Here is a 25644-nt window from a genome sequence, read left to right as displayed (position 1 = left end):
CATCGTGTCTAATGTCAGTCTGTCCTCTCCTGTTAGGTTAAATCAGGCCTCCATTATTCAGGGAATTGGAATTAAAACCGTCCACTCTTGTTTTGGGGTTGCTCTGTCTGCATCCGTTTGTTTTAAGAGCTTTATCGTCCCCTCGTTCAAACATAGCAGCCAGTGTCTCCACGTGTTCTACTTATTTTAAAGGAGATGTAACGTCACACAACAGTTTCCTCAGAAAATCATTCGTTAGATTCAGAAATGAGCAATGGAGCCTGCAAGTCCCAAAAGCTGCGGTTCCTCTGCCGTCCAGCAGAGGCAGCAGTGAGCCATAGACCCCCATGTTAAAACCTTCCAGCGGAATAAACATGTTTACAGCCTGATACACAAACTGATTGTTCTCTGTGGCTCATGTTTCGCTTCATAAAGACCGTGCGGGGGGAGGAGCCCCCTGTTTAAAATGTATTAATCTTAAAGTTTGTTACGTGGCTTCGACCTCCATGAATGAAACTAACGTGGTCATTAAACCATGGCACCACGGGGGTGCTCTCCAGTCTAATGGATGACAAACTTGTGGATTGTGTGTCCTGATAACAAAATAATGGTTTGTTTTGTGTCATTTGTGCAGCGTGTCACTGAGTCAGGGAGACTTCCTTCTTAATAAACTCCTGGAGCAGCTGAATCTGGAGAGGAAACAAAAGGTTTTCGTAGGAAACGGAGACGGTTGCGTCTCCACGCTGCCGCTCAGCTGAGTGACTGCTCGGTGTGCCGATCTGTTTATCTGTCTCCGCTCTACATTTATTCACATTCAATCTCACGGCCCAGCAAACACAGTAAATACAGCCAGCGTGTTGGAGAGAAGGGAAACGAAATGAGAAGCGACTGTATTTAATATTGCCTTTATATTAAATCCCCAGATGAAGACAGTATTAACGCATTAAAGACTGTTTGGGCCGCGTGTTTGAGCTTCAGCGTGGGGCACTCGGCACATCTTTCACTGGATTATAAACTGATCAAAACTAACGGTTGCTTTTGGTTGTGACATCATCATAAAAGTTTTCCAAAAACAGTTTAAATAAAAACAGATGTGAATTAAAATACAGTCCAATGAGACACCCGTAAAGGTGTGTTTGGTCATGTGACTTTGGGCCAGTGTCTGTCTGTTGTGTGGGCCCGCTTCCAAAAGAGCGTTCCCACAACTCTGCCAGGAGTCCTGGGTTGATCGACATGTTTGCTTGAGGTTCATGTGTTCTCCTTTCACGGGTGTGGCTGGAGGCTTCAGGAAGCTGAAGCTGGATCCAGATTCAGGCCTAAAATCACAGTTTTACTACGCAGCAGAGAACTGAGATCGTAATGAAGGTAACCCAGTGTAGTACCTCAGATCTGATCTTTGGATAGTTTTGAGGTGATTCTGGAGTTTCATTCAGCGTTGGGAGGGAGAGATGAGAGAATCAGAGGGAGCTGAATCGGTTTTCTGCTCCTGCTGTGTCAGGGACAGGATAATGTGTGGAAGGCTTCACTGTTTTTATCAGCCACGGCTGCTTACACTGCAAAAACTGTCCATTTGAAAAGAAGAGTGCTCCTCAAAATCAAAATGCAGTTATTATCTGCTGCCCCGTGTGTCAACTGGAGCTGCTTTGAGATAGGTAGGACCAATAAAAACAGAGGGCTAATACCCATCAGAATTACCTCCATGTTACTGTACAGCTTCTTCAAAAAGCTTAACAAGTAGCTGCACAGCTTAATCCCAAGTCTGCGAGTCCAAACTATTCCCAAAGTCTTTATTTTCTGAAAAACTCCTTCCTCACTGTCAGCTTTTTCCTGGAGTATTAACTCCTAAAGATAGCAGCACGACACCAACTGCCACAAAGATTTGATATTTAAGAAAATATATTTTTATTAGCAGCAGAAGCGTAAAGGAAAGAATACTGTCGATTATTTCTTAGGAACTATTCAGCAACGCAAACATGGTTTTTGTTGTTTTGTTTGGGTTTTTTGGTGGTTAGCGAAACGCTTCTTCAGCTTAGTGTCGACTTCTGAGCTGAAACATTAAGCCAACACTGAAGCTCTTGAACCTGCAGTTCCTCTGACGTCCAGCAGAGGCAGCAGTGAGTCAGTCCCTGTAGACTCCCATGTTAAATCTTTATAGCAGAAATAAACATGTTTACCTGTATGGGACGAGGATGTTTCTGTAACTCACCTGGATTAAGTTTATCAATTATTAGGGGCGTGGCCTCTTTGACTCACAGGTGGATGGTGACACATGCAGCTGTAGCTGCTAGCTGTCTGCACGCTGAACTGTTTGTGTCACTTACAGTTCAGCCCCGTGTTTGTGCTGTTGGATCATTTTTAACAACATCATGTGACCAATAATATGCTGTGAGGTCACTGACCGTCCAAGAAGTCTGTACCAAAACTGAAGCTTCAAAATGTGGAGTCTAAATCTGATCAGAGGGGTTACAGCCAGAGGAAAACAGGTTTGGGATTTTGTGGATCTCACAGTGCGCTGCTACATCAGCTGAGAGCTTCTCTGAGCTGCAGACTGTGCTGTCAGTTTGTAATCCGTAGCTTCTGCTTGTCATGTGAGCTTTGGCACTTCATGTGCACACAGGCTCGTCAGAGATATTTCCTAACAGAGTTTTATGGCCTGATGATTGAGCCAGCCTTTGTAATGTGTAGACTGAGAGGACTCACAGGAAGGAGGCAGGACACCAGTGAATAATAAGAACTGACTGTGCGAACATATATTGCATACACAATTTATGTATTTGTGGAATAAATTGGCGTGGCTGTGGATGTGAATCAGGTTTATATCCAGCAGTGTTTCAACAATCGATATTTCTCAGATTCCCATTTACAAAAGCTCTTGCTGGGTAATATTGTCATAAACGAGGCAACGAGGACAAAGCGAATGAAACCGAGAGAATTAATTTTATTTCCCTGTTTTCAGTCTGGGGACTGAAGGCAGCCCTGCAGCCTCGCTCTGCTTCCAACAACAACGATGACCTCTGCTCAGGTGACCACAAAGCGAAAGGATCCACTAACCAAATAAAGACTCATTATATGTGTTTTTAAACGTATTCATACACCAAGGACTTTCATCTTTGCTGCTTAAACTAAAAATGGGCTGTGATCAGGTGAAAGTCAAATCCTTCATGTTGTTATCTTTGGCTGCCGGCTGGAACAGACAGATAAGAAGATGATGATGATGATGATCCTTCCACGTCCTGTTAAAGTGTCTCGTTTGCTCCATTTGCAGTGTTTGATCTCTTCACCTGCCCTTTGCTCTTCCCTGATGCCACAGGTCCAACTTCCATACATTTTTCTTTATTTTCAGATAATTACTCTCTGCAGACGTTTCGTCTTTCGTCCCAGTTCAGCTGTTGAATGAACTGCACAGCTCACTGGTTTGTAGTTCGCACAGATCACTTGAGACAGCAGCTCTCGCAGCCTTAAGGCTGAACTGTATGATGTTAAAACTGCTCAGCTGGTTCACTTCAGTAAATAAATTCTGCTAAAAAAAGTCTTGCTGGCAGTTTCTTTCCTTTAAAACGATGACAGTGTTTTATCTTTGTTTTGTTCCCAAAGCTCTCAGATATTTTTTAAAGCCATGAGAACCTCATATTTGGACTGGGGGAGGAAGCATCAGCTGCAAAATCATCATCAAACACTGGAAGCAGATGTGGGCAGATGTTGCTCCATGAAGATGCCAGCAGCACCAAGTTTTGCAGACTTTTTTTCTAGCTCATCTTCAAACTGTTCATGTGCTCATTAACACACAAACTAAAAGCAGAGTGGCACAGCTGGAGCAGGAACGCACACTCTCAGGAAAAAAACAAACAGCTGATCTTTATTTAAGATTGCAGCCAACGTCCATGTGGTGCCAGGCAGACACTCCAACGAAGGACAAACTGAAGCTTAAAGACACACACGAGGATTTCAAACTGAAAACAAAGCACAAAGGTGTTACCAAAATAAAACAGGAAGTCCAAAATCCCAAACACAGAGTGAGAGATTTGCCAGTCAGGCACACAGAAAGCAGAATAACTGAAAGCAGGAAGATAATCCAACGGACGATAACAGGACCCGATCGAAAACAGTAATAAGACCGAAGGTCAGGAGAGAGACGCCCCAGGACCAATCGTTCACGCCGATTTTCTAATCTCATTCGCTGACACTAGAGAGAGGCTGCAGCCAAACCGCATCTCAAACACACGACGCAGTTAAAGAATCCAGAGAAAGAATCTGCTGTTGATGAACTTTGATTTTCAAGATTAAAAGCCGACAGTGACAGTGGATTCTGTCGTGTCCTGCTTTCCTCGCGTGCTGTGCTCCTCGTATTAATCGGCTCCAGTTTTTTTAATGAGACCTTTTCTGGTGTGACAGCTCAGCTCTGAGGACTCGTCACTGACAGTCGGCCTTTGGAGATTTTCCGATTGCTTCAGGTCTTCTTTATTAAACCTGACGCTGTGATTTTTTTGTTGGACACTGAAATTTCATGTTCTTCATCCTAGTTGGTGATCTGATCTCATGGATCTGCAGCTTCTCGTGAAGGGAGCGCACCCCTGACGGGCCAACTCACAGGAATATATATGATTCTTGCATGAGGCACAAAAACACTGATGATCTGCTCTTCCAGCTCCAGCATTTAATGCTAATCACGCCAATGCGAAGCCGATAGTGTTGATATGCTCCATGTGGGGCCTGGACTCGTGCTGAGGCCCCACATGGAGCCACACAGGGCTTTTCCCATGTTTGGAGCCTTTTTATATGCTGCTGTGCGTACCAGCGTCCAGCTGAAATATTGCTGTGTGGGTCCTATCTAGATTACAATCAATTAGCTGTGGCTTGTAGGAATTCCTGTGCTGAATGGGGGCTTTTGTTCGTTGTTTTAAATGCAGAAAGCGAACTCTGAAATAACAGCATTAATGAGAAGCCACATCTCACAGACACCCTCAGGACTGTGTGATTTTTTCACTTTTCTGTGTTTGTGTGTCATTTTCCAAGCGAGAGAATGCAGATGTAACATCTCACAGGAGATTACTTCCAGATTTGGTTTCCCATCTGGTTCAAGACTCAGCTCAAGGTGACCCGCTTTGAATGCTCCTCAAACATTAAACAGAGACGCAGCGTATTCCCATCCTTCCCACCGATGCAGCACGGATCTTTCCCCGTGTGTGCTTTTTAAAGTGGCTGCTGTCTGCAGATCGTGCATAATGTTTCTTTTGCCATCATGCTTTGGCTCCCAGCACTTTGCATATGGGCAGTTGTCAGAGACTCTGTGGCCTCACATTTAAAGGCAGTGGATGAGATTCATGTTTTTTAATGTGCAGGATTAATGCTGTGAGGCAGAATGAAATGCATCCATTTCCTAAACATAACCAGTGAGTAAAACCAAAAGTAAAGAATTAGAGAATAAATCAGTGATTGAAAATCAAGTAAATTGGAGTTTGGACAAGGGTCGTATGGCCCCGGAGGACACCGAGTTAAATTCATTTACACAGCACCAAATCACAACAACAGGTGCTTTATACTGTAAGGTCGACCCTACAATAATACATACAGAGAAAAACCCAACAATCATATGACCCCCTGTGAACAAGCACTTTGGCGACAGTGGGAAGGAAAAACTCCCTTTTAACAGGAAGAAACCTCCAACAGAACCAGGCTCAGGGAGGGGCGGGGCCATCTGCTGCGACCGCCCTGTCAGATGTGCACCTGAGGCACTGTGAGTGCATCTGATTTAGAATATTTACTGGGAGCCCTGTGATGATAATAAAGTGCTGGGAAGGTGTGCAGGTGGGGATGGACACAAACTCACCTGCTGATGCAAACAGTTCACATGACGAGCGACTTACGACCACTGCATTTATTACTTTGAACTTATATTTGCTATGTTGACCTGAAGTTCTGCTACCTGCCGAGTACGACACAATGTACAGATCTGAAGGAGTCAAACACACTTTAATCTACCGTGAAAAAGTTGGGATGCTCCGACTTCCTCGTGGCGCACTTTGGAGAGAGCCATTAATCAAGCTGTTAGAATCAAACAGATTCATTAGCCACAGGTGACAGGCTGCTCACACTGAGCTGCCTTTCCAGGTCCTGATCAGTGGTATAAAAAGATTCTGACTCTCTATAATATATAATGTCTTTGAAAAGCTGCTTAGAGATAAGGTGACTCTCAAAGCAGAGCCAATGAGACTCGATAAGAGAATCGAATTGATTATCTCTCAATCACGACACCTGTGAGTGTGTCGATATGTCACGAAGCAGAGTTAATGTTAGAAGCAGGAAATGTTCGAAGCACGGGTCTGAGTCCATCATCACTCTGAGAAAAAAACAAAGTTACAGTTTTCAAACCTCTAATATTGGAGTTTCATGTCAGCAGTATCCTGTGTGAGGACTGGTGATGCTCTCCCTGCTGTCTCTGCTCTGCACCAACCAGCTCTGCTTACACATCGCACACACACCTCCCGCCCCCACCCTGTGCTAATTTTGTGTTTCCTTCCAATCATTTCCATTTGACAACACGCTGCACTAACATGAAAACACCGTCTGGAGAAACAGCATCTTTATCCCCACAGGAAGCTGTGTGTGTGTGTGTGTGTGTGTGTTCACCCACTCAGCGGTGTGTGAAAGGTGGAGACAGGGGTGATATTTCTCTCAGACACAGTCTACTCCAACTTCACCATATGGAGCCCATTACACCCATTTACGAACATTGTACAAGAGCTACACACACACACACACACACACACACATGTAGTTATGATACAGCAACATAAAAACACGTCTGATAGCAGTACAGAAGGAACATATGTCATGTAATAAATAATGGAGTGTCAACATTTAGCCATGCTGTCTGCTCACAGTGTGTGTGCGTGTGTGTGTGTGCGTGTGTGTGCGTGTGTGTGTGTGTTTGTGTTTGTGTGTGTGTGTGTGTGTGTGCGTGTGTGCGTGTGTGTGCGTGTGCGTGTGTGTGTGTGTGTGTGTTACAGAGATCTGTCAGTGTGAGTCACTGTGTTTTGTCTCATACGCCTCACTGTATCAGTGCTATTACAGCCTTATCAGCTCAGTGGCACCAAACCACACACACATGCACACATATGCACACACACGCACACACACACACACACAGTCACAGTTATACTTGACTGTATATAAAAGATGGACATAGTCACAGGTTCTGGGAAGTTGAAGCTTTAACCGGAGCAGATGCCATGTTGGTTTTTGGAGCCAGGAGTGGCCATATTTGAATGAGAGGGAGGAGTGCTAAGCTATGCTAGCCACATGTGCTCAGGATTGAGTGAGTCTGTCATCCTCGTACAGTCTATCAAATACCAGGGAACACACACGCACACACACACAGACACACAACCCCGTTCAGCTATCTTAATGAGACATAATGGTTTCCCTAGCCCCTTACCCTAACCATTAAAAATGAATGCCTAACCCTGACCCTAAACCTAACCAAAACCTAATTGTACCCCTGACACTAAAACCACATTTTGAGCCTCAAAAAGGCTTCAAACTTGTGAGGACCGGTGAGTGTGTCCTCACAAGTGACTGCTAGTTCTCACAAGTATAGTAGAATGCAGCGTTCGGTCCTCACAAAGATAGCTAGACAGGAACACATACACACACACAAACTCTATATCTGGCCGAAGAAGGTTTGTTATTAACCAAACCGTAACGCTTATAATAGAGCATCTCTATCTTTCTGACCAGGCGAGCTTGAAGCCTTCAGGATTTTGTGTTTTAAAAAATTTCTCCGTTTTTTTTTTTCAGGATCAATTGGATTATTTTTTCATTAGTAATTCCTCACACGTGCAATAAAACAATTTAATTATCACTTCAATATAATGTAAGTTATTATAGTTGATTATTTTTTTTAAATAATTGTTTAAAGGTCCTGGGATCCACCAGCTAAAAGAAGAATTAGGGATGCTGCGCAGTAGATTACATGGCCCCGTCCCAACTTTTAGAAACATGTTGCTGTCAAATTCAAAAAGAGCTCTTACTAAAATGGTACGTTTACTCAGTTTAAACATTTGATATGTTTTCTGTGATTTATGTGAATACATTTTGTGTTTATGAGATTTTGGAATCATTACAATCTGTTTTGAAATGATGTGGTGTAATGTTTGTCCAATTAACTTTTGCACTTCTTCTCTGTTTGTTGCTTTTTAAAACTGAGCAACAAGAAAATTATGAGACATAATTTAAATATTTTTGCAGTCATGAGTAAAAAACTGCATTCATGGTGTCATTAATAAAAACATAATGAGTCAAGATGTTGAAAGGCTCTCAGGAGGGGACGAAACTAAGCTAACCCAGATACACGAGGACTGAGCAGCACAGCAACATCACGTCTGGTCGCAGGCCGGTTAGCAGCATTTCTCAGCTGTAAGGAGGCCTGTCTGGAACAAGAAAGTGATGTATGAGTTTTCAAAGAGACAACTACCGCAATCCCACAGAGGCTGAGGCACTGGAGGCTGAACCGCAGGAGCATCAGTCAGCAAAACCGTCGAGCTGTCCGAGCAATCAAATTCTTCTTCATTAAAAGTTCATGTTATTTTGTCCACCTCCCGCCGACCGCTAAAGCTTCCCTCTCTGGTGTTTTGCAGAAGATGAAACCTTGACGGTGACAGGTCTGAGCTGTTGAGCGCACGGCAGGTGTGCACACTTTCAACCCCACCGAGCATCGAGTCACCAGCCTGCATTTTTCACTCAGGCTCTCAACTGATTGGCTGGCTAATTGACTGGCTGTCAGTGTGACTGATGGCACCGCTGCTCAAATCCAACATATCCAAGGTAACGCACTGATGCGACACCTGAAACCCCCCAATCAGCATTTCTCAGCGCACAGAGTGAGCAGGAGAGCACCTGGTTCATCTATCATTCTGATAGTGAGGCTCAGCTCCCGAGTTGCACTGTTGACATGCTCCAACCGTCCATGAGTGAAACTGTGCCGCTTCCCAAAGGCCGGTGTCAGTGCCTGACCTCCATAACTGCTGTTAATAGGTCGGTTCACTGTAACTGTCAGGTGTATATTAAAATGTGTCAGAACAAGTGGAAACTTGAATAGATGACGAGTTAAGACTGATGGGAAGTTTAATAGCAAACATCGTCAATCAGATTCACTTTTGCTGTGCTACAGCCTGGCAGCGCATCCAGCTGATGCCACAGACGCAGGTAAGTCACCGCAGCACCCCACCCGTGCACATCGTTTCCACCTCACCCGTGCCCTGCGCTCGTGATCAAGGTCAAGTGGCTTTATTGTCATTCCAACCATGTGCAGTGGTACAGTACACAGTAAAATGAGACAACGTTCCTCCAAGACCAATCAACATGGGACTACATAAAGTGCAATGTGCAAAGATGTCACATCTGCCTATCCCAGCTGTCTTAGGGTGAGAGGCAGGGTACACCCTGGAGAGGTCACCAGTCTGTCGCAGGGCTAACACAGACAGACAACCATTCGCACTCACACCTACGGGCATTTTGGAATTTCCACATTAACCACATAACTGCATGTCTTTGGACTGTGGGAGGAAGCCGGAGTACCCGGAGAGAACTACATCAGAAAATAAAGGATTACATCTGGATTTGTATATAGAAACAAATCTTTATTCTCACAGATGTTCCTGTACACTATGCCGGCCACTTGGTTATGGCGTTCCATGTATGCCCTGCCTGCTAGCATCTCGCACCCTGCTGTTATGTGCTGGATTGTCTCAGGGGCATCTTTACACAGCCTGCTCCTGAGGTCTTACCTGGTGTGATAGACCCCAGCCTCTATGGATCTTGTGCTGCCATGATTAGTGCCTCTGTGCTGTCTTTCAGTCCAGCTTTGTGCAGTCACAGATTTTATCAATTTATCTAATGTATGGAGTCGGTGTGAGTGAGGCGTGGTGTAATTAATGAAGGTCAGCGGGTCTTAATACATTTCTACATCTTCACAGCAGATCAAATATTTTGTGTGGATGAAACATAAAATCAAGACTTTCCTCTGAGCTGCCTTCTGTTGTGTCTGATGCTGGAAATCAGCGTCCCTTTTTTTGCCTGAGCCTTTTTTGGGGGTGTTACGGTAGGAGGCGGGTCCTGCTGGAGCGTGGCTGGCTGGCTGGGCGTGTTTAGTGTGTGTGAGAGAGAGAGAGCGTGTGTGTGTGTGTGTGTGCCCTGTCGGGCTCCTCTCTCCTCCTGCACGGCTCAGCTCAGCTCGGCTCAGCTCGGCCGGGACGAACGGCGCACACAGGCGCGCGCACACGGACGCTGATCCGCACACAAACCGAACTGCCCGCGCGCGGATCCGCTGGATTTACCGGCTGCAGGGAGGAGGCTGAGAGAGCACCGGGAGCCGTCCGAGCACCGGGAGGGACCCCGCCCGGACAGCCGCAGCTGTCAGCCAGGTAACGGAGACTGCAGATGTGCGCGCGCGCATGTGTGGCAGAGTTTGCGGTGACGGCGATGTCCCGTCCGGTTCCGCCAGCCCGGTCTCCTTTGTTAGGTCACAGCGTCGCGTTCATTTCACGCTCCGTGTTTTTGTCTGTTTCTGTGTTTCCTCGTAAAAACACGATTTTAATAAACCGACGAACCATTTACAGAAAAGTGTTCGGAGAGCACGTTCAGCCATGTCAGTGGGTTTGTGTCACCTGTGCGGCGTGGACACCTGACATCTGCGCTCTCACTATAGTCGTGATATTTATTTGACTTCGTGGGCATTTTTTCTCTTATCTTCCAGTTTTGGGGGGTTTTCTTATAACCAGTGGTTCAGGAGGTCGAGCAGGTCCGAAGGTTGGTGGTTCAATTCCTGGCAGCTCCAGTGTGCATGACAAAGTATCCTTGGCAAGATACCAACCCAAGCTGCTGTCTGCGCGTCCATCACTGAGACAGAAGTGCGCGTGTGCGCCGTGGGGGCTCAGGTAGAGGAGAAAAGCGCTCATCTGAAAAACATTCATTAGATTTGATCTACATTTTTACTCACTGGACACCTTTAAAAGAAAGAAATCTCTTTTCTTTTGGGACATTTTTCCCGCGTGGGGCTCTTTTGTTGAATTGCATTATATTTTGTTCCACTACTTTATGAAGCTGGTATCTTATTTTCTAGGTTGTTTTTAATGTCTTGTCTACATTTGAGACACATAAATTGTATCTTACCGTAATTTCATAACTTTCTGAAATATTAATAAAGAAAACAATCATGTTGCATCCTGTCAAAAGAACCCCTCTGCTGGCTTCCTTCTTTGAGCCAGTCCTGCAGAGGTGCCGTCAGTTACACTCAAACACCTAACGCCGATCTCCTTGATGTGTGGTGGTCAGGTGGAGGTGTGGACCTCATCCTCCTGGAGGAAGTGATGCCCCGTAGGTCCTCCTCCCTCAGTGAGAAATACATGTGATGCAGAAAGAGTTTGTGTGTTTGTCACTGAATAAAATCCCTAACTGTGGATTTGGTCCACAGCCGAGCCGCCTCGTTTGGTGGATGGTGTGACTCCATGGTCGTGCAGCCTAATCCTGATCCTGCTGAAAAGTATCACAGGGTGATGTTTTCTCCTGGGACCGCTCCCCGCCTGATAATGGAGCCTCTGCTTCAGAGCTGCTAATGAACCGCGGCTCTCTGTTATCTCAGCAGCCATAAAGTGATGCTGGTAGTGAGTCTGATAATACAGGGGACTGATGGGGAGGGAAGGGAGGGTTTCCAATGAGAGTCTTTCACGCTGTTACTGCTGGAACATCACGGCAGTGGGCAAAATATCATAGGATGGCATTATGGGAAGAAGGAAGGGAAGATAAGTTAAACTGACACTGAGGTTAATATTGCACACAGGTGAATTTCAGCAGGTCTTTGTGCCTCCAATTAATCGGGCTTTCATAATTTCATGAGCTGTGTTATTGGGACCTGTTGTCAGCTCTTCATCTCCAACACGAAGCTGGGTCAAATCCATAGATTTATGTCCCTACAACATGAGTAATTGTCAGAGAGCAGACCTCCTGTGCTGATGGATCAGGTGTGCTGTGTGTAATTTACAGCTCTAATGGTGCAAACACGCAGCAAAGGTGAAGGCATCTCGTTAGTTTGACAGATCTACGACTCACACAGCAGCCGGCAATCAATCCCGAACGCATGCTTTTATACGTTTCTGTGTGTGTGTGTGTGCACGCATGTGCGCATGCAGGGCTGCATATGCTCATGCATATTCAAATCTCAATTTGGGTCTGTGTCAATCATGCCTGTGGGTGTGTGTGTGTGTGTGTGCACCGTGTTTACATCTTTGTGGGGACCAATAATTGAAAGTTTACCATACTTGTGGGGACCAACAGCTCTTATTATGGGGTGGCTGTAGCTCAGGTGGCAGAGCAGGTCAGCCACTAATCAGAAGGTCGGTGGTTCGATCCCAGGCTGCCTCCTGGCTGCATGCCAAATATCCTTGGGCAAGATACTAACCCCGTGTTCGCCTACTGGTGGTGGTCAGAGGGCCCGGTGGCGCCTGTGTCCGGCAGCCTCGCCTCTGTCAGTGCGCCCCAGGGCAGCTGTGGCTACAATGTAGCTTGCTGTTGCCAGTGTGTGGATGACTGGATGTAGTGAAAAGCGCTATACAAATGCAGGCCATTTACCATTTATGGGGACAAAATCCTGGTCCCCACGAGTTTGAAGATATTTTTGAGGCTAAAAATGTGGTTTTAGTGTCAGGGCTACAGTTGGGCTATGGTTAGGATCAGGGTAAACGGGAAAGCATTATGTCAGTTAGATGTCCCCACTAAGATATGAAAACACGACTGTGTGTGTGTATGCGTGTGTGTGTGTGAACATATATATTTATATATGTGTGTGTGCTTTCGTGTGCTTGTGTGTGTGCATACGTGTGTGTTTCTCAGTCTCTGGGTGAATGAGTAAGGGGGATACACTGGGGAGCTGGAGGGAGGGAGTGAGGAGAAGCTGGAGGAAGATAAGGAGGAGGACTTCTCTCCGGTGTTTTTCCTGCTCTAATTTGCTCTGACAGCAGCTCCTCTGGCTCAGACTGAACGAGCCTTTACACTGAGGAGAGAGAGAGTGTGGAGTATTCCCACTGTCTCCCTAACAGGCTTTAATTGGTGATGCTACAGTAACTGTATAGAGCGGTGTACTTCTGTAGTTCCACTACAAACTTCCTGTTGTGTTTTCAGCTCTTGCTAATTATCCAATATCCCTGCTGCGGATTACAAATCAGCCGATACACGAGTTGAATAATTAGGGCAGCCGGAGCTCTTTGTTATTGTTACTGTGAATTAAAAGTGTTTACACCACAAATATCCTGCTTCCTGTGCTGCTCTGTAAAACAAATACTTTGAAGTCAAATAGAGTGAAGGAAAAATCACTGCCAGCCAAGTGTGAAGCACCAGGGCTGAAAACGACGACATACCAGCACACTGTTTGGTTTAAAGAGATCATTTCCCCCTCATAACCGCTATGTGGTGTGTGTGTGTGGGGGGGGTATTGTATGATTAGGGGTTTTAGAGACAGGTGGGTGGTGACCTCAGAAGTGGCACCGACATGGCAGGTAGCTGGTAACGTTGTAGCGTTGACCATTTTTTAAATCAAACTGCCTTTTAAGATTGACGTTGTGACGCCCCGCCTGTACTAACACCTGTATTAAGCAGGTAAATACCTGCCCCCCCGCTTTGGAGGTAATGTGCTCACTTTTGCCTTCTCGGCTATCCCACTAAGGAGGAAGTGGTGATCATCCAAGATATTCAGACTTGTTGGTAAGGTTGGTGCTGTTAATGACCTGCATGGTGTGTGAATTTTAAAGTGATGGGAGTGGAGCCAGGGAGCCAAAGGCAGTGACGTGAAATAATGAAGTTTGTGAGGTGAACGGAGATGTTGTTGTTTTTGGTGTTTGCAGCAGTGTAACAGCATAACTGTGGAATGTCTTCATATAACAAATGAAACCTGACAGCCACATCCTTAAAAACACTCTGCTGGTGGAAGCTGTTTGCCTCGCTGCAGAGCCCCGTGTGTCACCTGTCTGATGATACATTACAGGTGTGTGTTTGTCCTGCACGCTATCATTTCAGCTTATTACAGCCTTTTTTGGGTGCCGGCAGACTGATTATTAGGCTTCAGACGGACCTCTGCTTTATGACGTCTGCCAGACTTGTGTTAGTACGCATGCACATTTGTGCACGTGCACATAGGCGTGGTGTGGCTTTAGTCTGAAGCTGTTATTGCTCCACCATCTTCCATCAGAAATCTTGACTTTAGCACTTTGCACAGTGAGATGAGCACAAATACGTGTGTCCAGCAAACATTCTGAGTAACACTGGAATAACTAATGTTGACTAGAAGGAAGTTCATGCAGAAGATGCTTGCTGTCCATTTCAAATGATCACGGTGGCGAAGTCCAGCCGTCTCTTCCAAAGCCAGGTGGACTTCTCGCTCTAACTCTTCAGACCAAGAAGTCACAGCATCAGGATGTTTTTCCTGTGGTTTAGCTTCTCCCAGAGTCTTTTGTTTTATTGTAATTAATAAAAGATCACATAAACAATTGTTTTCGAGCAGACCGGGAGGTTACACATCTGGCAACTTATATTTTGGAGCTGTTCTTCAACCAGAACTCCCCCCTGTTCAGCATGGGGGGGTCATCCTTCTATTGATGAGTCCAAACTGAAACCAAACAATGTTCTTGTGAGAAATATGCAAAAACAGTCATGAAAACCTGCAGACACGAACGTCCTGAACACCGAGCTCCCTGCAGGTTTATAACATCAGCTGTTCGAACATTAACTTCAGTTTCCATTTTGGCTTCCAGCAATTATTAAATCAACGTACTTGAGGGAAAAATCAAAATTTAGCTCGTTTTGGAATAATTGTCTTATTTTGTGCCTCAGCATCTCTTTGTTTTGCTCGTGGACGTTGAGTCTGTCTGACCGCAAGCTTTTCACAGCCACAGATGTCGTGTTTAAACAAAGACTTATGATATTTGGTGTTTCTTCCCTCATTTTGCATGTGAAAGACATTTATGGTGCAGTGGAGTTTCAGCTGATGAGCAGCAGCACAGGTTTTGTTAGACATGGAGCAGCAGATGGATGATAGGAGGTGGAGGGTAAACGCTTAGGAGAGATGGAGGAGGTGAGGGAATAACAATGCTGTGACTGATAGCTGTGGGACGGGGGGTAGTATGTCATCGTGTAGCACCCTGTGGGTGCAGATGTCAGCTGTCACAGCAGTGTGGTTACACCATCCACCCTCTCTGCCTCTCTCCTCTGTCCACCCTGGAAAGTTTTCTCAGACTGATTTGTGCTCCGTGCTGTGGAGTCAAACGTCACTGTGGCATCACGTTTGCTTTTAAAGGGATCTCACCTGAAACCCTGATGTTAGATGACTCACACAGGGTTCCACATACTGACGAGAAACCTCATGATGGTGCTCTGGAGTCTGGAGCTGATCATGAACTGATCTCCAGAAGGCTCCAAGGTGAAACACAGAGTTCAGCCTGTTCATGTAAAGGTTTGATTGTAGCCGTGATGGGGTTTCGAGTTCACACGAGGTTCATTTCAAACAGAGTTTTGATCATGCTGATGAGTTTTGGTCTCTTGGTTTAGTCCTTTGATTATTTTATTATATATATATTAATAGGTATCCTCCTTTCTTTTTTTTTTACCTCTCAGCCCTGAAAGGCTGATTGGGTATTGTCCTCACGCCACCGTGCAGGCGGGTGGTGGCGTGGACACTGTGAGCACGATCCATCCATCCTCCTCTGTAAACCTGAAGATGGTGGCAGCAGGCTAAGCAGCTAGTCCAGATGTGCTTTTCCAGGCAAGGTTTTCCGCCTCCTGCAGGATCCCGAGACGCTCCCAGGAAGTTCTGGGTCACAATGAGACCAAAGTTGTAATAATCTAGAATAATCCTTCAAAGATTTCCGTGTGGGGAGGTGTTCACCAAACCTCGAACCTCACATCCTCGTCCTCTCACCGCCTGCTTGTTTTCTTTCTGTTTCCTCCTCAAATAAACGAGACGAGCGACTTAATTAAGTGAAAGCAGCGGTGCATTTGTAGAAGGGCTCACTATCAGTACAAGTGGAGCAGACAGAGCTCTCTGTGTTTTTACTGCAAAGGATTGTGGGTGCACTCAGCTTCTGGTTGACTGGCCTTGACGGAGAGAGAGTTAGAGAGAGAGAGAGAGAGAGGGTCTGTAATTAGTGCTCAAGGCCAAACTGCCACATTCCACATGACAGAGTGTCTCTCTCCCTCGCTCCCTCTGTCTGTCAGTGTCTCTCGCCCTCCAGTTGTGAGACGAGAGCTTCGCTCCTCTCTCTCCTCTTCTTTCCTTGCCTCTACCGTGCAGCTAGTTTTTGTGCACGAAGCAGCTTCTTCTTCATGTGTGTGTGTTGTGTTTTCTGTGCAGTGTATTAACTATACTCCATCTGTATGCTTACAAAATGTCATGTTCCTGGTCTGTTGACCCAGCGTTTTAAGTTTTAGTTCATTTGGATGTTGTTTATGTTTAAGTTCATTAGATTAGCGAAGTTCGTTTGGTTATTAGACTCCTTGTGTTTTCTTCCCCTGTATTTAAGTTTCCCTCACCCTTTGTGTTTCATGCTGCGTGTCTTATGTTATCAAGTTTGTATTATCATGTCTGTCTCATGTTTCCTGTTTTATTTTGAAGGAGTCGCGTGTTCTTTGTTCATTGTATTTAGTTTCACTTCCCTTGTCCCCTCATTAGGCTCATGTCAGTCAGCTGTTCCTCCATGTGTTCCCACTTCCCCCAATCACCTCCTGTGTATTTAAGTCCTCTGTTTTCAGTGTGTCGTTGTCAGGTCGTCTGTTGTCCTTTGTGTCATGTTTCCAGGTTCTGTGCTCTAGTTATTTTTGTGTTCATGTTTTGGGTTTCTATGTTGTCTTAGCTCTCCTAGTTTAGGTTATTGTTTAGCTTCTCCTCTGCCTTTTGTTTTGTAATGTTTTCACCAGCCTTAATAAGCGGCTCGCTTTCTGTTAACATTTAAGTTTTGTTTCGTGGTGTCTGCATTTTGGGTCCTTTTCATAATACATACAGTCTGCCTCTGCCGGACTGTGACACAACAGTGTGTCGTTTACAGAAATCATCACAGAAAGTGAGACAAAAGTGTTTTTTATTCCTCATCTTTCACCTGCATGCAGCTGCATTAGCTGCCTTGATTAGAGCATTAAATGGCTTTTTATCAGTAACAATCATGCTCACAGGTATGATTAATACGCGTAAAAACGCACACTAGGCCAAAAGGTGAGCGTAACCCAGCCTGATAACACAACAGCTACAGCTGAGCTCCGGCTTATAATCCCAAAACAAGCTTTCTGAATGTGGTTAACGCCATAAAAATGATTTATTCAACCAGACAAACATCTTCACATCGTGCGGTTTGTGCCTCTGTCGACCCGAACGCTGTGTCTAACTTTTACACAAGTTTAAAAACAGCTGATAAAGTAATGGGAGTGTTTGTAGCTCCAGGGGAGGACCGAGCTCAGAGCATTCACAGGACACTTAACCCCAGATTCCCTCCATACGAGGAGTCCACGTCACAAAAAAGGGCCGAGAATAAAAATCTGGACCTGAGCTTTGAACTTTGAGTCTCCCACCACAGGATACCAACACATAAAACAGTCATTCAGATCAACTGGACACAAGCAACAACAACACAAATGTCCTCGGTGCTCCGTAACCAGCATTCAGCCTCTTCTCTTCTTAATGCGCTCTCCTCCACCTCTCCGTCTAACGTGCAGGAGCAGGTAGGGAGTGCTGCGCCTTGGTCCCGGCGGCCAGTCCACCACAGCTCCTGCATGTCTCTATCTCCAGTAAATGAGGTGACAACAGCCCGCTGAGCCTGCTAGTCGGAGGAGGAAGCTGCCTGCTAATCATTTCTGTGGCGTGATAACATCTGATAACAGCCACGTAATGGGCTGATAACATTTAAACAGGTGGCTGTATCACAGGTGCGCCGCAGCGCCGGCCTTAGTGGTTAAAGGAGCTCAGCAGCTCCGACACACATTTCCATCTTTGTGAGATGCATTTTTAAAAAGTCACAAAGGTTTGGAAAGAGCCGTAAACATCAGACTGCAGCTGTTCTCGGATCAGTGGAAACAGCTGTTTTTATTGCTGGACGGTCCTGAGTATCTGCAGACTTTCCTCTCCTGCCTTTACCGACATCCACGTAAATAAAGAAATAAGTTTGGCTTCATCTGCATGACGTCAACTGAAACCATCCTGTCAGCTGTCACTAAACGCAGGCGTTTGTATAAATTCAGCAGTAGATTTTATTCTTCTTTGAAGATGAAACAGAGGACTGATGCGCTCACATCTCGGGCTTCTCTTCTCCCTTTGGCTCATTAAGGCGGTGTTGCTTATGTATTTCTGTCCTCGCCATCAGAACTTTTAAACATGTCGTGTCCAAGGCGAGCCGAGCGGCGAGGCAAAGTTTCAAAGTTCAGCTGAATTCATATCTGCAGAAAAAGGTCACCTGACGCGTCGTCAGCTCGTGTCCTGATTGTTCTGTCACACGAAGGCACTTTTTGTTCATCACACCTTTCATGCACTAGCTCGTCAACGCACCAGCTGTTCCTGCTTCCTCTCATTTGCTTCCCATTACAGAAGGTTGTTTGGTTCCAGCAGAAGATGTCCTCAGGTTGATTAACACAGCTGAACACATATGGCAGGAAGCTTTCGCTTTAGTTTCTCCAGGACAGAAACTAAAGCTGCCCTTTGTCACAGATTCTGTTCATAAATTTTATGGACAGGATTTCCAGAATTTCTAGGCGTAGTCAAGGTAGAAGGATCTCATCTTTGCAGATGATGTGGTTCTGTTGGTCAGGTGGTGTCCTTCAGCATGAGAAGCAGTGCCTCCATGTCTGAATCTATGGCCTTCAGCCAGTAATGGGTGGAGTGCCCAGTACCTCAGGGTCTTGTTCACAAGAGAGGAAATTGACAGATTCGGGCCATGGCTGCAATGATGCAGACGCTGCACCGGTCCATCGTGGTGAACAGAAAGCTGAAGCGGAGCTACATCCTCTCCTGTGGATGGCTGGCCTCTCCTTAGGCACATGGTGAGGAGTTCAGTCATTTGGGAGGGTTCATAGCAGCTTCTCCAGCTGGGGTAGTTTGGGCATCTGACTAGTATGCCTCCTAGGTGAGCTATTCCGGGCATGCCCTCCTGGGAGGAGGCCCTGGGGCAGACCCAGGATTCAATGGAGTCTCTCAGCTGGTCTGGGAATGTTTCAGTCCTCCATCAGATAAGCAGGAGGAGGTGGCTGGTGAGAGGGAGGACTGGGTTCTCTGCTTGGGCTGGTGCCCCCGCGAGTGGGACCCGGATGGATGGATGGATGGAGGTGGTTTTGTCTGTTTCATCAGTTTTACATCCTGACTGGTGTTTTTCTGCATCAGTCAGACTTTGATGTGTGATGCTAATAGAGTACATTTAAATGTATTTGATTGTAAAATCCAAAAGGATGCTTGAGTGAGTCCCTGTCCTGAAAGAAGCAGGCATGAGCTGCTGGTTTGGGTCTTCTCATAGAACAGCTGAGAGGAAGGAGAGAGCAGAATCAGCCTCGTCCTTTGAGACGGCCTCAGAGGTCACGGCGGGACAAAAAAGTCCTCGTGTGTTGTGAGTTTACTCATTTCATTCCTCAGAGAGCATCACTTTAAAGCAGGTCATTGTGTGTGTGTGTGTGTGTGGCAGACACTCCCTCCTCCCAGTGATGGATGGAAGGTTGCTGGCTGGCTGTCTTCGGTGTCAAGCCTGCATGTGACAGAACTCAGCTGATAATAAATCATTCTTTTTTTTTTGATAGCGAGTGAACAGAGCAGCAGTGTGATGTGTATTTCATCTGCACCTGAAATGAATCAATGTGAGCCAATCAGAGGGTGTTTATGAAATGATGCTTCACGTCTGAGACTTTTGATTTGAAAATGTCCTGATGTGATCTCTGATTACCTGTTGTGGGAGACGCACCTTTCCCTAGTGACCAAAGGTTGCTAGGGGGTCATCAGTTGCTCTTGTTGACATGCGGGTGGATGGTGACACAGGCGGCTGTAGCTGCTAGCTTCACCTGAGCTGGACCTCAGCATCGTGTTTGTGCTGTTGGAGCCTTTTGGAGCATTTTTAACGACATCATGTGACCAATAATATGGCTGCTGTGAGGTCACTGCACGAACACACCGTTAAAGAAGGCGGAGCTCTGGTTTTACTGAGAGAAAAGCATCAGGCCACACCTTTTAATTCTGACTTTACGAACGTCTGTGGAGGAGTGAGTTGTTCTGAAGAGCTCACTGTACAACGAAGCTGTTTCAGGACCGCAGCAGCTCAGTCATGACCATGACTTGGTGTGTAACGGTCAACGACTGCGGAGCTGCGAGCCATCATCATCAGCACAGACTGTGAGCACCAGGAGCTTCAGCAGGTCTCAGTGCTTTGGTGCATGTAGTAGGTTCTCTACCAATCAGAAAGTGTCCAAGTATCATTGGATAACTGAGCTGCCCACAATGCATCACAGTATGTGAATGTTAGATGAGCTGCTTAGACTCGTAGTCTAAAGCGCTTTGAGCAGGAAAGCACTACATAAGTGTAAGTAAGTCTATGATGTCTGATGTTGTGGTGGTTACACGCTGTGTCTCCATAGAACTGCAAAGGTGAATGAAAGAGGGCAACGATGCTGCAGCTGTTCGCCCGTGCTCCTTTTTGTTGCCTCTGTCGTGTTTGTGTGGCTGAAGTGTGCGATTACCGTCGGTGCTGCTGAGTCACGGCCTGTCACACTCTGACAGCGGGGATGAGAGCGCCGGGTGTGGGCTGCGTGCTCGCGTTGGAGTCTCTGGGCGGTTATCCTGGCAGCGATCTGCTTCTGGTGGTTGTGTTTTGGAGCGAAGCAGTCGTTGATTATTACATTAATGCGGCGTGGACTCGCACAAACTGCGGTCGCAGCATAATCGAGTCGTTATTTTTCTGCACACGTGGTGCTGATGAGCCGATAAAGCAGCTGCTGCCTGAGTGTCTGAGTCTCTCCTGGAGCGTGACTGCAGATAAGGAAAGAATGGAAAGCAATGTTCAGACATTTGGGAAAATGCACGTTTGTTTTTTTAAATTCTGCAGTCAGATCAGAAGATTCATAACTGTCTCGTCTCTGTAACGACACCTGTGTGCATTGGTTTGGCACAAAGACTGAAACTGAGGTGAAACTGTGAAGTTCCTGCGTATGATGACAGAAAGTGACCGGCTGTGATCGCGTATTTGTAGGTTTCAGACTGTGAAACAGGCCAGACATGTGTGGTTTATTGAAATGCTCGAATTTATTGTAGCATGCGTCCCTCACAGAGCCTCGGTTTGGGCCACACGAGGCTTCACAGCGAGAGCATCAAACAGCCAGCTCGGAGCAGCCTGAATATCACGGTGGCAAAATTACGACTCTGTTGTTTTGTTGTTGTTGTTTCTTTAAATCTCACATCGTGTTTCAACGGTTACTTTTCATAGAAGAAAATAAAAGCAAAGTGTTGTTGCAGATGTCGTTTGCCTGTGCTGTAGAGCTTCCTGCGGTGACACTGACGCACTTCAAAGTTGATGTAGCAGAAACACTTTGCAGTATCTCTTGCTGTCTGTGGCTCCGTATCTGTGCATTCAGAGTGATGACAGAACTTCTGATCTTCAGATTCGTGGCCGTCTCGCAGGTCTAGTTTGGCCTCTATATCACCGTGACGACAGCAGCTAAAATCTGTCAAACACGAAACAAAACGAAGTGTGCCGAGCGCTCGGTTTGGGCTTCATATTTAGAGATCAGTGGGATAATGTAGGTGAATTTCCATTGTCTTCAGTTCTTTAAGAACCACTGAAGATAAAATGTTCCTTTCAGTTTCTTGCTCTAACAGATTTGTCTTGTCTTAAACTCTGCAGACATGCAGAATAATTTCAGTGCATTTGTCGCCATTATAACCCTTAAAAAAGCTTTATTGTTTGGATTCATCAGCATATCAGTGAGTCACAGGTGAGCATCAGCTGCAGCATGTAGGTTGGCGTTCATGTCTTTCAGTACTTTCAGAGTTGGACCACTCCTGCTCAGCTGAGACGTGATATGGTGGCAGCTTCCATGTGAGCCCCGCCCCCACAGTGTCATCATTATCCCAGTTATGACAGCAAAACGATGTAATTAATAAACTATAAAATCATTTGAGCTCCTCTCTGCATGGAGCTCCATTTTGCATTTGAAATGGGAAATTCCACGTTGACGGTACCGAGCAGTTTTCTGAGAGAGCTGAAGCAGGTTAGACGTTTGATTTGTTTCATGATGCTCTTGATAGAAAGCTTCATTATCCAGCAGACGCCTGGAGAACGTGGAGGTCAACATTAAAGGAAAAGTACTTCAACTCCAGCCGTCCCTTCAGCGCCTGATGGTTTATAACCATTGATTTAGTCTCCTCGCCACTCTGCTAATTTATGAAGCCCTCATCTGGTGCCAATAAAGCAGCCAATGAGGTGAAGGGAAATAAAGAAAGCGGGAGAGTGTGACTGCTGGCCTCGTGTCAGAATCGATGTGGACGTCACCGATGATTCACGTGTTTTTGTTGTAGTGGAAACTCGTAAAAAGTGACGGAGAGACAGCAGCTTAACCACCAATTACAGCCTCTGATTGTCTTTGGTCCAGAACGGCGATGATGATCCGAACACGGACAGGTTAATCAGCCGTGTGTGTGTGAGTGTGTGAGTGTGTGTGTGTGTGTGTGTGTGTGTGTGTGTGCGGTGCCTTTGGTCTGTATGTTGTGTAAAACAAACCTCTCCTTCGATCCTCCTCTCCACCTGTTTGTGTTTGACAGCAGGTGTCTAATATCTGTGGACAGCTCAGTGGTCCATCACAGCGCGGGCAGATGGTGTTCGCTGGCCAACACCCTCTTCCTCCATCCTTTTTTACTTCCTAGATTCCTTCTTTCCTTCCTTCCTCCATGCAGTCCGAATAAAGGCACGTCCCTCAGTAGCCTTGAACTTTGAAAGCCCTCATCAGACAGCAGCAGTTGCCAAGGAGTCAGTGCTACCCACTGTGACCTGTGTGTGTGTGTGTGCATGCATGTGTGTGTGTGTGTGTGTGTGTGTGTGTGTGTGTGTGCGTGTGTGTGTGCAGCTGAGGTGCATTGATGAGTTCTGTGTGGATGTTTTGCAGCTCCTCTGATTGTGTTTTGATCTTCAGTTGTTTTTATTGTTTCATCATTCATGCTGTTTTTGAAGTCCTTTTCTATTTATGAAAAATAGTCGAATGTGATAAAGAGAATTATTTCAGTCAAGCGCCAACCTCTGAGGCTGAAAATGCAGCCACCACTGATGTGGGGACACCTGCAGTTCCTCAAATGCCCACTAGAGGCTCCAGCAGTGAGTCAGTCTCCATAGACTCCCATGTTAAAACTTTCCAGCAGAATAAACATGTTTACAGCCTGATACACAAACTGATTGGTCTGTGGATCATGTCTCCCTTCACAACATCTGTACGGGGGAGGATGGTTTTAGACCTCTGGTAGGGCCGATGGGTGATCAAGAAGGTGGGGTTGTCATAGATACTAAACCTTGTTAGCTCTGCTTAATACTAAGAAACGATATTTGAGGTTTTAGCCATCAAAGTAACAAATAGGGTCAGCTGTTTCAGACCTGCTTTGGCCTCTAAGCATGATCTTAAATCCATTATAGATATTTTACTTAGAAATGATTCAAACTGGGACAGAATTTCAGCAACCTCAAAATGTTTTAAAGACTCGTGCGACTCCTTAAACTTTGTGTAACTTATAAATTGTCCTTCAAGGTCAAATTCCTCACTGGGATATTTTGCAGTGAAGTTAGTGCTCAATGTGCAGTCACATGCGGTAATAAGCTGTTGTAGTTTTACATGAAACTTGAATGTTTTAAAGAGCAGGTGTGATGCTGCAGTGATTCCAGATGTTGAAGTGACCTTGGATCATTCATCCATTTCTAATAAACTCGGTCTTCAGCTGATTGAAGAACATTTAGAATCTAAATAAATGAAAGCACTTTAATGGTTGGAAAATCCAAATCAGGGTTTTGTCTTAAGAAAACTGAAATAAGCCACCAACAGGAAACAGCATTGTGCTGCCTTATTCACCTTATGTGTGTTTAATCCAAAGGTTCCAAAACAATCGTGTAAACTGAAGTTTATCTGTGCAGAAGGACGTGAGTCCGATTTTCTCGCGCTAACTAAAGGAGTCCTGCAGTGTTTCAGGACGCATTTTATTTGCTTTAATAAAAAACAAAAAGTCTTGTTAGGAAGCTTTGGGAATAACTCCTCCCTCCTGAGTCTTGACTCAGAGCATCATGTATCTCATGTTTCAGAACAAATGCAAAGTCTGCGGCTCATCTTTGCAGACTTGATTTGGTGAGCTTCTCCTCCGCTGACAGTCTGGGAAAACAACAGTTTCTTACTGTGTTCACTGAGTTTGTGTGGCTGCTACGTTGCCCAGGTCTCAGGTCTCAATTCTAGGATTTTAATTGGATGTTACTGAGGACTAATTAGCAGGTGTGTGTGTCTGCTTGCTGCTCCCACGCAGTCTGTGCACGCACACTGATAAATAAAGTTGGCTGACAGCTCGGCACTCCATCGTCACTTCCTGCTCAACAACCAGCATCAGCTGAAATGCTAAAGCTCAGGCTTTAAACTAGCTGTCGGCGTGTATATGAGTGTTTTCCATCTACGTAAGCATAAGGACATTAAAGATGCACTTCGACCTGTTAGTCATTGAAAGTGGCCAGCGTGAAGGTTACGCCATCGCAGCAGTGAACAAGACACAAAATCAATTTGCAGTTTAATTTTTACAGCGAATGAACGTGATGGAGGCGGATCACAGCCTGATGACCGAGTCCGCTGCCGCCAGAGAAACGGCACAAATGGAGCCGATGCCTGGACGGTGCCGCTGCCATGGGCCAGGCTGCAGCAAGTGAAGCTGAGTCTGCCCTCAGCTCCAGCTGTGCAGGTGCTCCGGCGGAGCCGTCGTCTCAGGGCTCGGCTCGCCGTTTGTTTGTAGCAACCAGCCAGCCTGCGTGTGTCATTTGTAGAGGCTGGTCGTTTAGCCTGGGAAGCCAAACTAACACTAACCAGGTTTTCTGTGCTGTGCAGTCCAGTTAGTGCACATGTGTCGAACTCCAGGCCTCGAGGGCCGGTGTCCTGCAGGTTTAGATGTGTCCTTGATCCAACACAGCTGATTTAAATGGCTAAATGACCTCCTCAACATGTCTTGAAGTTCTCCAGACGCCTGGTAATTAGCTAATCATTTTATTCAGGTGTGTTGACCCAGGGTGAGATCTAAAACCTGCAGGACACCGGCCCTCGAGGCCTGGAGTCCGACACCCCTGAGTTAGTGTGAAACTGGCTTTGGATGTGTAATGCTCTCTGTGTGGACGGCAGGATGCTGTAAAATGACTGCTTAACTTCCAGGACTTCAGGGATGGAACCAGGCGAAACAGGTTATTCCGGGTCTGGAGCTGTTATGCTGGGCATACACTCTGCGATTTTTGGCCCATTTTGAGCCGATTTTTGAGTCGTGTGAACGTTTTGGCGATCGGCCCGATTTTGGCCTTAATCGTGCGTCATGCATCGTGTAGTATACGTGGGGTAACGAGAAGCGATTAACACCTCACGACCAGCTCCCGATCATCAATCGCTTGGTCGTGA

At 45.9% G+C, this 25644-nt stretch overlaps 1 protein-coding gene across 1 annotated transcript in view; it reads left to right on the top strand.

Moving 5' to 3' along the window:
* The first annotated feature begins 10139 nt into the window (after positions 1 to 10139).
* The window catches only part of dok4 (docking protein 4), a 68004-nt gene continuing 52499 nt past the window's right edge, over positions 10140 to 25644 (top strand). Inside the window, exon 1 of the mRNA XM_084925831.1 lies at positions 10140 to 10400. The gene's annotated coding sequence lies outside the window, so the exon portion shown is untranslated. The remainder of the gene's footprint in view (positions 10401 to 25644) is intronic.

Source organism: Perissodus microlepis, chromosome 1 (genome assembly GCF_051167445.1).
Source record: "Perissodus microlepis isolate ML-2025 ecotype Zambia chromosome 1, ASM5116744v1, whole genome shotgun sequence".
Taxonomy (NCBI): Eukaryota; Metazoa; Chordata; class Actinopteri; order Cichliformes; family Cichlidae; genus Perissodus; species Perissodus microlepis.
Note: the sequence above shows the minus strand (reverse complement) of the source record. Positions and strands in the feature narration are given on the sequence as shown.